This window comes from Camellia sinensis, chromosome 4, assembly GCF_055761805.1.
Source record: "Camellia sinensis isolate YWXY chromosome 4, ASM5576180v1, whole genome shotgun sequence".
Classification (NCBI taxonomy): domain Eukaryota; kingdom Viridiplantae; phylum Streptophyta; class Magnoliopsida; order Ericales; family Theaceae; genus Camellia; species Camellia sinensis.
In genome coordinates, this window is record NC_138964.1 from 11060874 (window position 1) to 11074998 (window position 14125).

Genomic DNA, 14125 nt, shown 5'->3' on the forward strand with positions numbered 1-14125 from the left:
GCCCGGCTTTCCGAGTTGCAGCAGCTGTTCTGTCACGGCAGAAACCACCTGGACAGGTTTCGGCTATGAGCAATGTCCTCATAGCTGAGGCGTTGGAAACAGTCAGAATGGGTAAAGCTTTGGGGATTGATTTTTTGGGCAAGGAAGAAGAGGTGGTTCGGAAAATTGTTGAGCTTGAAGAGGAAGACGCAAGAAAAGCAGCTCAGGTGGCTGTTGGTGATTGATCACAAGCACCCACTAGGTGATGGTTAGGTGTTTGAATGTTTATAATGAAGTTATTGTCTTGGAATATAAGGGGTATTGGGCGATCTGAGAAGCGAAGGAAAATTAGAAATATAGTTCAGGAGAGGATGGTTGATGTCCTGTTTTTGCAAGAAACAAAAAAGGTCGGAATGTCCGAAGAATTGGTCAAGTCTATTTGGCCATATGATGATTTGGAATATATGTCTGTTGACGCTGATGGTTTCTCTGGTGGTGTGTTATGTGTTTGGAAGGCCAGTGTGTTTTCACTTGCTATGTGTTGCAGCTCAAGAAATTTCTTAATTCTTTCAGGTACGATCCTTCCTTGTTTCAATTGTGTGTTCGTCAATGTTTATGCTCCAAATGATGTAACTCGAAGGGGTGCTGTCTGGAATACACTGCGGAACTTAAAGGCTCAGTATGTAGATCCTTGGTGTGTAGGGGGGGATTTTAATGAGGTTAGAAGTATGAGGGAAAGGAAGGGGTGTTTGAGGAGAGACAAAGGGATGAGGGAGTTTAATGAATTTATTGAAGGTGTTGAACTATATGATGTGCCCATGCAGGGTAGACAATTTACTTGGAGTAACTCAAGTGTGAGGGGCAGCTGGAGTAGGATTGATAGAATTTTACTTTCTTCAGAGTGGCTGGAAAAGTTTAACTTTACATTATGGGGTCTTCCTAGAGGGCTTTCTGATCATTGTCCTCTTCTCCTCATGGAAGATAGCAGGGATTGGGGTCCTAGACCGTTTCGGTTTGTTAATGCGTGGATTTTGCATCCTCAGTTCTTGTCAGTAATTAAGTCTTCTTGGGTAGATCCAGAAATTAGTGGATGGGCTGGTTTTGTTATTCAGGAGAAGCTTAAAAATCTTCATCGGGTGCTAAAGAGTTGGAATCTTGAAGTGTTTGGGAATGTGGCACACTTAGTGAAGGCTGCTGAATCTGAGTTACATAATCTGGATTTATTGGCTGAATCTAGGGAGTTATCTAATGTGGAAGTAGATCGGAGAAGGCAGCTCAGAAAAGAAGTTTGGTCGTTGAATAAGAAACAAGAATGGCTGTGGCTTCAAAAGTCAAGGATGAACTGGAGTCTGTTGGGGGACAGGAATACGAGATTTTTTCATATTGTGGCGTCTAGGAGAAAATGCAGGAACTTGCTAAATTCTGTATCTGTGGGTGGGGTGTTGTATGAGGACCCGCATAGAGTGAAGTCTGAAGTCTTTACTCATTTCAAGCACGTGTTCTCTGAACAATGGAGGTTTAGGCCTAAGCTGGTTGGTCAGTTTAAATCTATTGGTAGTGATGGTGATGCTGAAGGTCTTGAAGCAAGATTCACAGAGGAGGAGGTGTGGGCTGCTGTTAAGAACTGTGATGGGAATAAAGCTCCCGGTCCTGATGGTTTTAACCTTCTGTGTTTTCAAAAGTGCTGAAAGGTCCTTAAGCCTGATGTGTTGAGGTTTTTCAATCAATTTCATGAGAATGGAAAATTGGCTGGTGGTATTAACAGCTCTTTTGTCACTCTTATTCCAAAAGTTGAGGATCCAGTTAGCATATCGGAGTATAGGCCAATTAGTCTAATTGGTTCTATGTATAAAATTCTTGCTAAAGTCCTTTCTAATAGGTTGAGGCAAGTGATTTCTAGGGTTATTGGGGAGGCTCAATCCGCTTTCCTGGGGGGGAGGAATATTTTGGATGGGGTCTTGATCGCAATTGAAGTAGTTGATTGGTGGAAAAGAAGTGGTCAGTCTGGTTTGATTTTGAAATTAGATTTCGAAAAAGCATATGACTCTGTGAATTGGGATTGCCTTCTGTCTATGATGTGTAGGTTTGGATTTGGAGCCAGATGGAGAAAATGGATTCAGGAGTGTGTTTGTACTCCTAAAGTTTCTGTACTAGTTAATGGGTCTCCTACGACGAAATTTAGCCCTGAAAAAGGCCTCAGGCAGGGAGATCCCTTGTCACCTTTCCTTTTTAACCTGGTTGCAGAGGGTTTAAATATGTTGATTAAAAGGGCAGGTGAATCTGGTCTTATCACAGGTGCTGTTATTGGTCAGGAGGGGGCAAGCACAACTGTTTCACATTTACAGTTCGCTGACGACACTATAATTTTTTGCAAGGCTGATGTGGGGGAGGTTGTAGCATTAAAACGAATTTTGAGATGTTTCCAATTAGTGTCAGGGCAGAAAATAAATTTCCATAAAAGCTATGTTTGTGGAATTGGTGTGAATGTGCAGTTGGTCAAGGACTGTGCTGGTGTGCTTAACTGCCAAAATCAAAGTCTTCCTCTAGCTTATCTTGGTTTGCCTCTTGGTGCTAGCCCTCGATTAAAGAAAACTTGGAAACCAGTAATCGATAAAATCAGGGCCAAATTAGCATCTTGGAAAAGGAAACTTCTTTCTTTTGGGGGTCGTCTGAGTCTCATCAAGTCTGTTCTTTCCAGCTTACCGGTGTACTACTTATCCATCTTTAAGATGCCCCATTCCGTGATTAAGACAATTGAGAGTTTGAGGGCAGCTTTCTTGTGGGGAGGGTCTGAATTAAGACGGAAGATTCATTTGGTTAAATGGGAGGAGATTACTAAAAAAAGGGACCAAGGTGGACTGGGAATTAGAAGGCTCCAGGATGTGAATGACTATCTGCTAGCGAAATGGTGGTGGAGATTTGGTGTTGAAGATAAATCCTTATGGAAAAGGGTTTTGTGTAGTAGATACCCGTATAATGGTGGGAAATGGTTGCCTTTTCTTAGCTCTGATGAATATCTCTCTAAGGTATGGGGCGGGATATTAAGGGTTGCCCAATCAAACCCTCAATTGAAGAGTACCTTTCTTGATAACGTTAAGCTGGTTGTGGGAAATGGGGGCAGGATTCAGGTTTGGGTGGATCACTGGTGTGGGAATCAGTGTTTCATGGAATTATTCCCTAGGCTGTTTCGACTATCAACAGAAAAAGATATAACTTTAAGTGCATTGTTGGAGAGGAAAAGATTATCAGGGGTCTGGAATTTTAAGTTTCGCAGAATGTTGTTTGCGTGGGAGGCCGAGGAGTTGGAAAGGTTAGTTACCTTAGTCAATCAAGCAGAGTTGGGGGCTGGGGACAATGAAGATTGTTTGAAGTGGCTGGCTTGTTCATCAGAACAATTCTCTATATCCTCCATTTCAAAGGTTTGTGCAGATAGTCCTTCAATTCTGTGCACTGGTCTGTTATGGTATAATTTGGCCCCTCCGAAAGTTCAGTTCCTTGGTTGGTTAGCATGGAGAGGTAGATAGAAAACAACCATGTTTCTACAAAAGATTGGCGTTCTCAACCAAAGTGCTTCCATTGATTGTGTTCTTTGCAGGAATGGTGCTGAAACAGTTAATCATGTTCTTCTTTGGTGCCCTTTTGTTTGGCAAGTTTGGTCTACAGTGCTAAACTGGTGGGGGACTCAGTGGGCTGTGCCTGGCAATGTTGAAGGGTTATTCCATTGGTGGATGGGATTTAAGTGGAGAAAGTTTGAAGATAGAATTTGGAAAGTTATTCATTTGGCTGTCATGTGGTCTACTTGGAAACTCAGAAATGAAGTAGTTTTCTCTGGGAAGCAACTTTGCCTTGCAGAATTCTGTGAGTTGATTTTGGCTAGAGTGGCTTTCTGGGTCAAAGCTCATTCAAAAGGGTGTTCTTATTCAGTCCAGGACATCATTCGGAGGTTGCAACAAATCAGGTATGTCTCTTTCTCTTAATATCATCGGTGGTGTTGGGTGCTTCTATTCTACTGTAGTTGGTGGAAGTGGGGGGTATTAGGATCATAGTGGTGGTTCTGTTAGTGTTTCTTTGTTTGGCGTGTGGCTGTTTTGTTTTTCTAGGTGGAGAGTAGTTTTGTTGTTTTTGTTGCTTTTGCTTGGTTGTATTCTGGATGGTACCTCACCATCCTTTGGTGTGCTTCATCCTTCTTTGTTGATGGTTTCATCTGTATTTGTTGAATCTTCATCAATAAAGTTGATCTTTCTTTGCTGATCAAAACAACTCCCAAGTTATTACACAGACGTACAGTTGGGCTCGGCTTTTAGGGGCAAACTTCTCCAATTCTGGTTTGTTATGAATTCCTTATTATTCAACTTGAATAAAGGGCATGATAAGTTTGGTGAATATAGGAATTCAGAGAAATTCAATATTAGTAGTGCTACGGAAACATAACTAGCAATTGACCTGTTCGATACATGTGATAAAGGAACAAATTTTAAAAATCAATTTTATACAACTTAAATAATTATATTATATAATATAAACAAATACGTTGTTAGGTATTTGAGGTTTGAAGTGTCATCCCTTTGTTCTCATTTTTTATTTTAAAATTTTTATTAATTTATGTTAATATGTGTCGCAATCTGATTGTCCTATAAATTAATTTTTTATTTTTTAGAATAATATTGTAAATTTGGATACTTCTTAAATCATAGTAATAAAATTGAAATGTTACTTTAAATTATGCGCCCTTCTTCCATAATAATTCTATGGAACTAATTATTATGATCTGATTATTCCATATAAAACCTTAAATTTGGAGTTCGGCTCCTCTCCAATTCTAAGGGAATTGGAGGATCTTCCAATCTTTCAAGACAAAGTGACACATGGACTCTTAACGCATTCAACGGTCCAAATCTTGACAAAATAGCAAATTCATTTATTATGCTTAAAATATTCCTTTTGGAGTCAAATACTCACTCTAATGGAGCCGAGAGCCTTCATCTCTATTTTTCGTTTGTTTTTTTGCCAAAAGTTGCAATGCATAATGGAAGATCATCCAGATTTCTTAAATTTTCAGCCCAGAACCTTTTTTGCCCTCAAAATTTTCAAGCCTTAATGAGATAAGGATTCCATTATTTTCATCTTTTTTGACCTTCATACTTCAGATTGTACAACACAATAATAAGAACTTTAGCTTTGCTGTCAATGTCACTGCTGAAAATTAGGTTTTTAGTGGTGTTTAAAAAACGCCGCTATAGTTATTAAAAACGCCGCTAATTGTTTTTGTGACGTTTATTACCAAACGTTCGAAGATGCGGCCGTCGCTATAACTTTATAACGCTTTAAAAGCGTCGCTAAATTTAGTATAAATATGTTGCATAACGGTACAATGGCGTCACGCAATATTTAGCGACGTTTTGAAAACGTCGTAGTAGATCTTTTTTATTTTAAAAATATAATCGTTGACATCATCTATAGTGACGTTTGAAAATGCCGTCATAGCTTCAATTTTTTTTTTTAAATTGTGTTAATTCTGTGAAATTTAACTAAAACAAATTACCTGTACTAAAAATGAAAAATATTCAATATATTAACTAAATTTAGGTAAACATAATACTAGATCAATTCATGCTTCTCAATAAACAAAAATATTTCAATTCCAAGATGAAATAAAGTTAAACTAGTACCTAGTGATAAGTTGAAAGTTATTACAAAACAAATCAACAAAAAAAAAGGGGGGGGGGGAAGATCAATCATGTACCCTTTACAGCTCGGCACAAAAAAAATCAAGATATTTAAATTGTATGGATGAATGTCTAGCATAAAAAGAAGGGGGGGGGGGAGAATCAACTGTATGCTATACAACACAATTGCAAGACCAATCATGTACTCTTTTCAGCACTGGGAAGCAATTTACAGCACTGGGAAGAAAGTTGAAGGCTTCATCCTCTTCTTCCAACTTCTTTTCCTGTTGACAAAAAAAAAAAAAAATCCCAGGACTTAGTAAGAACTGATGGTGATAAAATAGTATCCAAATTCACATGTTTTGAGTTCCTATGCTGCCTTGACAAATTCAAAACCACCTTGAAGTGAACAAAAATAGTGCACTCAAAAGAAATGTATGTAAATAAACCTTTACTAGTACAATTGATGGCAAAGGATGATCTAGGATAGAGTGTTTCAGCATTTGCATCTTTTATCCATAGGGTTAAAAATCATACAATAAGGATACTCTTATGCAAAAATAGTATAAAGCTACAAAAGATATTAATACCCTTGTAGAAGCCAAAATAAATCATCAAGGCATGAATGATTTCAAACTTTCTTAAGCTAGAATAATTTAATAATAAAACAAAAAAGTGATCTAAAACTCAAGATGTGCACTTGTAGAAAATGACAATATTATTTGAGAAACAAGACATTTAATAAAAGATTAGATACTAGGCACGACACAACAAAGAGAGTAGGGGTAATATGTATACATTCACTCACTTATAGATCAATGTATTGTGCTAGTCTAAAACAATACAGTCTACACCATTCAAGTTTTTTCAGTGTCACTTATAGATCCACTCACTTCTCTCAAATTATTTCCCAGCAAAATACACATTAAGCTCCCCTTGCTATTTTTTTGCTTCTTCAAAATCTTTGCTAATTGAATCCAGGTGTGAAATGATATACATAAAACTATGACAAACTCTAATTCTATCAAGCCTTATGAACAAAGTTTCCTTATATATGCCTAAAACACAAATTATGAAACACCAAACATAAGCAAAATTAAAGCAATTATAGCAATTATAGCCCATTTTATTCCATGAAACACACCAAACATAAGCAAAATTATGAAAATCAGATTCCAAAGTAGCAAAACCAAACAATACCAAACAATGTCATCGAAATCTCAAGTTCATTTTATTTGATACAAGACACCAAAAACACTTGTCGAAATTGTAAAATGAAGATCTCTCTTTTATGACCAAACTTGTGAAACAAAAGTGAAAAATAAACAAATAACATAATAGAGCCAGCAAGTTAAATCAAATAATGAAAAACCCAAATCCACAGTAATAAATTAAATCTAAATCAAGTTCCATCAATCAGAACAATAAGGTTTTTACCATAGCCAATTTTTCTTGACCCGGATTGAAATTGCAAGGAAAAAAACAAGATCAAACCGAACCCCTCTTTATAAGATGCAATATGAGAATGAGAACACAAATCAAACCATACATATATATATTATATGGAAAATCTAAAATCAGTTATCTGGGTGCTGCTGTAAAATATTCTCACAAGCATATGGATTTTTAATAAGTCATGGACAAGGCAGAGAATATGGATTTTTACATTTAATTTTTCCCTTTTCCAATTTGCATTTATGTTAAAATGTTCACATAGATGGTTCAGGGAATATGAAGTAAATATAGAAAAACATGGAACCAAAGGATGGATATTCACTTCAGAGACTTGAGTTGAAATCAATCAGAAAATTTGTCCATTGTTTTTTTTTTTTTCTTGTTTTTCTTAGCAAGAAATTAGATCTTATCATAAAAAATGGACATCATAAAAAAACAAAGAAGGCATACCCCTAAGACAGAATTACGTGAAATTGGTCTTCAAAATGTCATAGATTACCCAAAAGGAACTAGCTAGAAAACTCACAGCCCAGACTCATATGACTAAGATTTTCAGCAGAATATTCAATCAACAAGCTATTCTTTCTCTAAGCCCCCAAAGTTGACTTTATTCCAGGAAAATCAATTCACTGTGATGGAAGCATACCTTCTCACATCAAGAGCAACAAACGGAATAAGCCGTTCTGAAAGAAGCTGTGCAATGATCCGAAAGAAACACAACATAACTACTCTTAGACAAAACATGATAAACATACATTCGTACATAAACTGCTATCTTTTTTTTTCCTTCTTTTTTTTGGGCGGGGGAGGGGGGTAAGAATCCATAAATAAACTACATTAATAATAGATCCACCATAACAAATGATTTGAGGGGGCACTTACCAATCAGTCCTATTAAAAGAAAAGGACTCGTTCGACAAAATTTTCTGCATGATCAAAAGATCCTCTCTAAAACTGCATCATCCAAGAGGGATGGTCAATTGGTCTTAAATTTTGAGCAAGAAACGAGGTCACAATAGCACCTGAGAATATACATTTTAAGTATCATGTAATGTAATGATCTTGTTTGTTATTCACATTAAATTAATACAAATATAAATTGATGAATGGAAGTTTAACGGCAATTCAACAGTTTGTCATATGTAGCAAAAGACTATCAGCTATTTTCAAAATGACGTATGCATCTTTGAAATGTAAATCGATCAAGAAAATGAAGGAAATTGAAAGAATTACAAAGCAAATACTCACAATTTCTCCGTGTAGGTCAAATTTCCTAGAATATGAGGGATAGGTCCACTCAGGATGTTGCAGCTTAAATCTCTGGATCAAAATCAAGATAACGACACAGTTATAAGACAAACAAAACATTGAACGCTGGGTCTGTTAGTTAGTAGTAAAACTCCATAAAGGTCCCCTCAAATAAATTCAATTTTGTGAAAAATACCAGATTGAGGAAACAGCAAAATTAAAGCACTTATAACACAGCAAGTGCCTGCATCAAGCCAATCACCAATGGGATAATATAGAAGACTAATTGGAAAGAATCTGGAAAAGAAAAGAAATAAATCTAAAAGAAATCTCAGGTATTTTTCCTCATAGTGAATATGGTAACAGTACACACTAAAAAATTACTCAAAAGTAATTATAAGTAATTAACCGTGACAAACTAATGAGGGTAATGTTATGGAACAAACATGATATTGACAGAAAGAGCACTAGAAACCATCATGAAGAAACCATAAATAAGATAAAATAAAATTCAAAATGCACTAAGATAATTGAGAGTAAGAGATAAATCCAATATGTATTTATTGTAGAAAAAAAATAAAATAAAATAAGTTCAGACACATACCAAATGTAACTCCAACTGCCATTTGCATGGTTCCTACAATGCAACCATAAATAATCGTACTCATGCATATACTTCGAACATTAGCATGAAGAATCCCATCCCACAATGATGGTTTTAACCAATTCCAATTCACAAATCATTTGGACATTCATATATGGACTTTCTTTCTTATTAAGTCCATATTTGGCCTTTTTGAAACTAAATATATGCTTCATCAAGACCTTTCTCTCTCCCCTATTTTTCCCCCCCTTATATATTCTCCCTTCTCCCTGCTCAACAATAGATCTTTTATCTCTCAAACTCCATAGATATAATATTATTCAATCATAAATGATGGATGAATTGTAATTTCTATGAATGAGATTGAGGATTTGCATTTAAATTCCTAAATTTCATATATTTTTGGTGGAGGGCCTGTTTTCACTTTAATCAATCTTTATCATAATAAGCAATCTAAAACAGGACAATGTAGACGTCCCCGAACGCCCCGGGAGGGTGAGTCCCGTTCTGTTCGTATTGGGGTTCACTACAGTTCGGACTCTCAATTTGTCACGGTTCTAAATCTGAACCAAAGAGTCCAAATCCGGCAAATCATTTTGAGAAAACAGATTTTGAAAGAAGTGCCAAACATGGACTGCTTTGCCAGATACAGAGTCGCCACCTAAATGTTTTATTTTGGGGAAATTTAGGAAACCCTTACTCGTTTTCCTAAGGCCACGTGTCCGTCATTACCAAAGTTGCCTCGGCTCGAGAACTTGGGTACGATTGGGGAAGGTCACTTCGTGAGCACCCCCGCTCGACCGATCAAAGATCGGCCTCTACTAACCATGGTATCTATTTTTGAAAACATTATGCGTTCTTATTCCGGTTATTAGCCTAGATTTACTATGTGATGCGCACAACATACAAGTATAGACTGGATCGTCTGAATTGGAACAAAACATTTCATGTTTATTTTTTAAAGTGGTTTGATGGTGCTACCTGCAAGTAGGCTAAGACGTGGATTTGCCACCCTCGGGTGGGCTTAGAAAAATATGATTTTGCCACTATCTAGTGGGCTTAAAACATACATTTGACGAATTGTTCCAATTCAAATAACCCAACCTTCACCCACAGGCATTCAGGCAATTATATCACATAAGCATATAGCCTCATGGTAAGCATGCTATTCATGGCAGTCACTCACATGCATGCAAGGATGCTAAAGCATAAAACTTACCGAGTACTACAAGCCAAAACAAAAGCTAATTAGAAATCCATGCATGATCTTAATTATACGGAAATGCCTAATGCAACACATGCAAAAATGCAACTATAGCAGGCTCGGCTATTCTAAACATGACATATGAAATGCTACAGCTAACATGTATTCAACTTGGAATTGAAAACACAATGCAGTTAGTATGATGCGCCGAGCCTGGTGCATGCAAAACAGATGAATAAATGCAAACATGCTATCATACTGTATGCTAATTGAAACATGTCCTAATCTAACCATCATAAGCGGGTAAATAAAAGGGAGAAAGACGTGGGGTTGGAAGACATACATCACACACACGCACACTTATTACAACATTGCCCTCGCGCAGAGGGTCCGAATAAATAATACAGTCCCGAATAAATAATTACAGTCCAAATATGTACAAAACCCTAATTAATTAATAAATTAAATTAGGAAAGCAATAAATTGGCATGCAAGCTAGGGACTGCCTCAACTCTGCTCCGGATGATGGATGATGCTTGCTTGAGTTGCCTTGTGCAGAAATCCACTGCGATGCCCCAATTAGCCTCTATTTGCAATTATTCTCGGGATGCGTGCCAAGCTTCGGAAGGCTGCTGATTCTTGATTTGCTGTAACAGAGAGCAAGAAAGGGGGCATGGCAAAGTATTTTCACATATGTATGCATGACTACCCTTCAGGGAGTATAGTCCTCGATCCTCGTGCCACCAATCACGCATCTTGATGCATGATGGCCGAGGAGTCGAATTGCACGACTCAATATGAAATGAATGCACATATGGACACAACAAGGCCTAGACTCCATCATGGATAATCCGGAGTGTCGGCGACCGAGGAATTGAGACACGTTCTGTCACTCGGAGTACGAAATGCCCCTCGTTTCCCGTGCTCGGGCTAACTCCAATCCCCAACATGATGCAATATGCATGACATGCAGGAAATGCAACTAGGATACAACCTATCATGCACAATGCTAGGAAATGGCATACACGATGCACGAGATAACATGGCATACACAATGTGCTAACATACGGCCTAGCATACACAATGCAATATGGGCTTACACCAACGAGAGTGGACCTCAGCCGCACTCACATAGGAGGCCATACAATGAAAATAAGACAACTCGAAATGCGTACCCACGTGCACGCGAACCGAGGATCGACCCTAAGGCACCAAATGCCACTCTAACAAGACATGGCAAGGCATGGAATATGGTATACTAGCATGTAAATTTCAGTAGCAAAATATGATGCAAAACGGCCCCAGAACATGGAAACATGGCACCCGATACATGGAATGAGACCCGAAACATGAAATTAGGTACATGGAATGACCTATGGCTATGCAAAGCATGCATTATTCGAACATGAAGTGTGAAGACAGAATCAAGAAAGTCCCAAAACAAGCATATTTAAAGTTTTAATCAAGGCCAAAAAGTGAACACAAATAGGGCTAAGTTAGTATGCAAAAATGGCCGCAAAAGGGAGATAATGAAGCAAGTAGCAGCTGCTGGCCCTAAATGGCCAAGAGCCCTTCAACAAAGTTGAAGAGGGGCTCAAAACATGGTATTTTACAATTAGTGACCAAACCCAAAACAGTGCACATGCAAGCTTAAAATACTATGCGAAATAAGGCCTAAAGAGAGGTTTAAACACAAAGAGCAAAAAGGGAGCTTCAAAAATCAAAAGTCCCTTGATCAAACATGAAGAGGGGGTCAAAATAAGGCTATTTACAGTTCGGACCAGAGCCCAAAAACACAAGCACAAGGGGCTAACAAAGCATGCAAAAGTAAGGCCAAAAGAGGGATGAAGAGGCAAGTGACAAAAGGAAGTCTCAAATAGTGAAGATCCCTTCAACAATGTTGAAGAAGGGCTCAAAATGAGCCACTTTTCAGTTTATGACCAAGCTCAAAACAGTTTACAAATGAGCCTAAAATACTATGCAAGAAAGAGGCATACAAGAGAGGTAAAGAAGCAAGTGGTAGCTAGAGACCTTAAACATGGAAAGACCCTTAATCAATCATGAAAAAGACATCAAAACATAACTATTTTCAGTTAGGGTCGGAGCCCAAAAATGTAGGTAAGTATGGCTTAGATATAGAACAAAATAAAGCACAAAAGAGGGAGAATGAAGACTCACCCTTGTAGACCAAGCTTCAGCAGCTCTTGGCTTGAGAAAAGGTGCTCCTAAGCTCTGGAAAACCAGCTCCAAGTGTTGGAAAGGATGGTGGTGGTGTGGTGCTATGTGGTGGTGTAGAAAGGGGTGTGGGATTTGAGGGGTTTTGAGGGTTGGAGTGTAGAGAGAGAGAGATACAATGGAGGAGGCTTAGACCAGATTTTCTAACCCCTCAAATGGGAGCTGGAGGGCCTGGATATATAGGCAAAAGAGGGGGGGAAAAAAGGGGGGAATGGAATTCAAATTTCCCCCCAAAAGTTGGCCCCTCCGGATACAAATCTGGGGGGAAACAGAGGGCATTTTTGTAAAGTACCTGGAGAGAGGATCATGGCCGGCCGGTTTCCTAGGGTTTAGGTGGCCGGTCGGCCTTCCCCATGGCCGGTCGGCCAAGGGTCAAAAGGGTCAATGAAGGTTAATGGCCGACCATGCCAAAAAGAGGGCCTCTCATGTGTGCACAACACAACCATGTGGTCTAAAACTGGAGAGAATGAACCGGGAGAGAGAGAAGGTCACTTTTAGGAGGGGTTCAAAAGGGTCACACACAATTACTGGCCGGCCATATGATATTGGTGGCCTCCCAGGTGTGTACAACACAAATATGTGGTTTGGGACAAGAAAAAGTGGCCTTAGGGTGGTCAACATTGGCTTTGAAGCAGAGGTCCCTGCCAAAAATGAACTCAAACCGATGCAAAATGGAGGTTTGGGGGCCGAAACGCGCAACCCGAGGCCCCGAAAACTGACTGTTAGGCACCGGAAGTGGTGTTCGACCACGAAGTTGGTTTTTCGGACTGCAGTGTCCTTCAAAAGGGAGTAAATAAGATGCATGCCAAAAACTGAAGCAAACGGAGGTGGTTAAGCGGTCCCGAACCGAGGCACACGGCCAGCGGCTCCGAAAAACCGAAAACCGGACTCCAAATGGGCAAAATGGCCTACGACCACTGAGAGATGAACTACGAGACCTCTCCCTCCCTTCTGGAAGAGAAACAGAAAAAATCGAGCCTGGTTCGCGAACCGAGGCAAGGCACGCAAGAGCCCCGAAGTTCGGAGGCAAGGCTCGCGGCCGAAACTTTAAAACCTCAGAACGAGCACAATATGCAACATCACCAAGCGCTCAATCGGTGACGTCTGAGTCTTAAGGTCGGTCAAAAATGGGGTGTCTACAGTTGCCCCTCTTTGACAGAACTCGGAAGTCATAAGTGACGGGAGTGAATATCAAACCCCAGATACGACCCATTTTTGACAAGGCCGAAGACTTAGACAAACATACAAAATAACAAAGATGTGCCCATAGGCAGGGGCAAAATGCAAAATGATATGCACAAAGCCGAATGTAGCTCATGATCATGCAAATGTAGCAAGCTGTAATGAGGCAAGTATTCGCAAATAGATGCAACAGTTTTAAGCAAGAATGCAAAGCAACAACTACATTTCATGTAGTTAGGAATGCAGAGAATTTATTCAATTCTCGTCACGTCTCACACGGAGAAGATACGATACCTGCGCGATTCGTCTGGTTGCACCAGCCTCAAATGAACCGTACATACAATATCATGCCTGCAAAAGAAAGAAACTCAACAAGCACAACAGATCTAACAACATAGGTTCAATGTGATATCGAATGCAGACAATCGCAGTGCCGATGGAAAAGTGCATCGCAATGCGGGAAGGAACGCGCGTGACGACGCGAGTTTAAGCATGGAGGCTCGGTGATATCAAAGAGACGTGCATAACAATGCAAGTATGTGCATGAGAATG

General features: G+C 39.1%; 1 protein-coding gene and 1 long non-coding RNA gene across 2 annotated transcripts in view; one reads left to right on the forward strand and one right to left on the reverse strand.

The window, feature by feature from the left end:
* LOC114314678 (uncharacterized) overlaps positions 1–14125 on the forward strand; it is a 160233-nt gene that overhangs the window by 18649 nt on the left and 127459 nt on the right. The gene's annotated exons all lie outside the window — the stretch shown is intronic.
* Positions 7746–8434, reverse strand: LOC145823259 (uncharacterized). The gene is made up of 3 exons (XR_014365529.1): positions 8349–8434; positions 7983–8122; positions 7746–7793 (listed from the first exon to the last, which is right to left on the reverse strand). It is a non-coding gene; the product is annotated as an uncharacterized LOC145823259 (long non-coding RNA).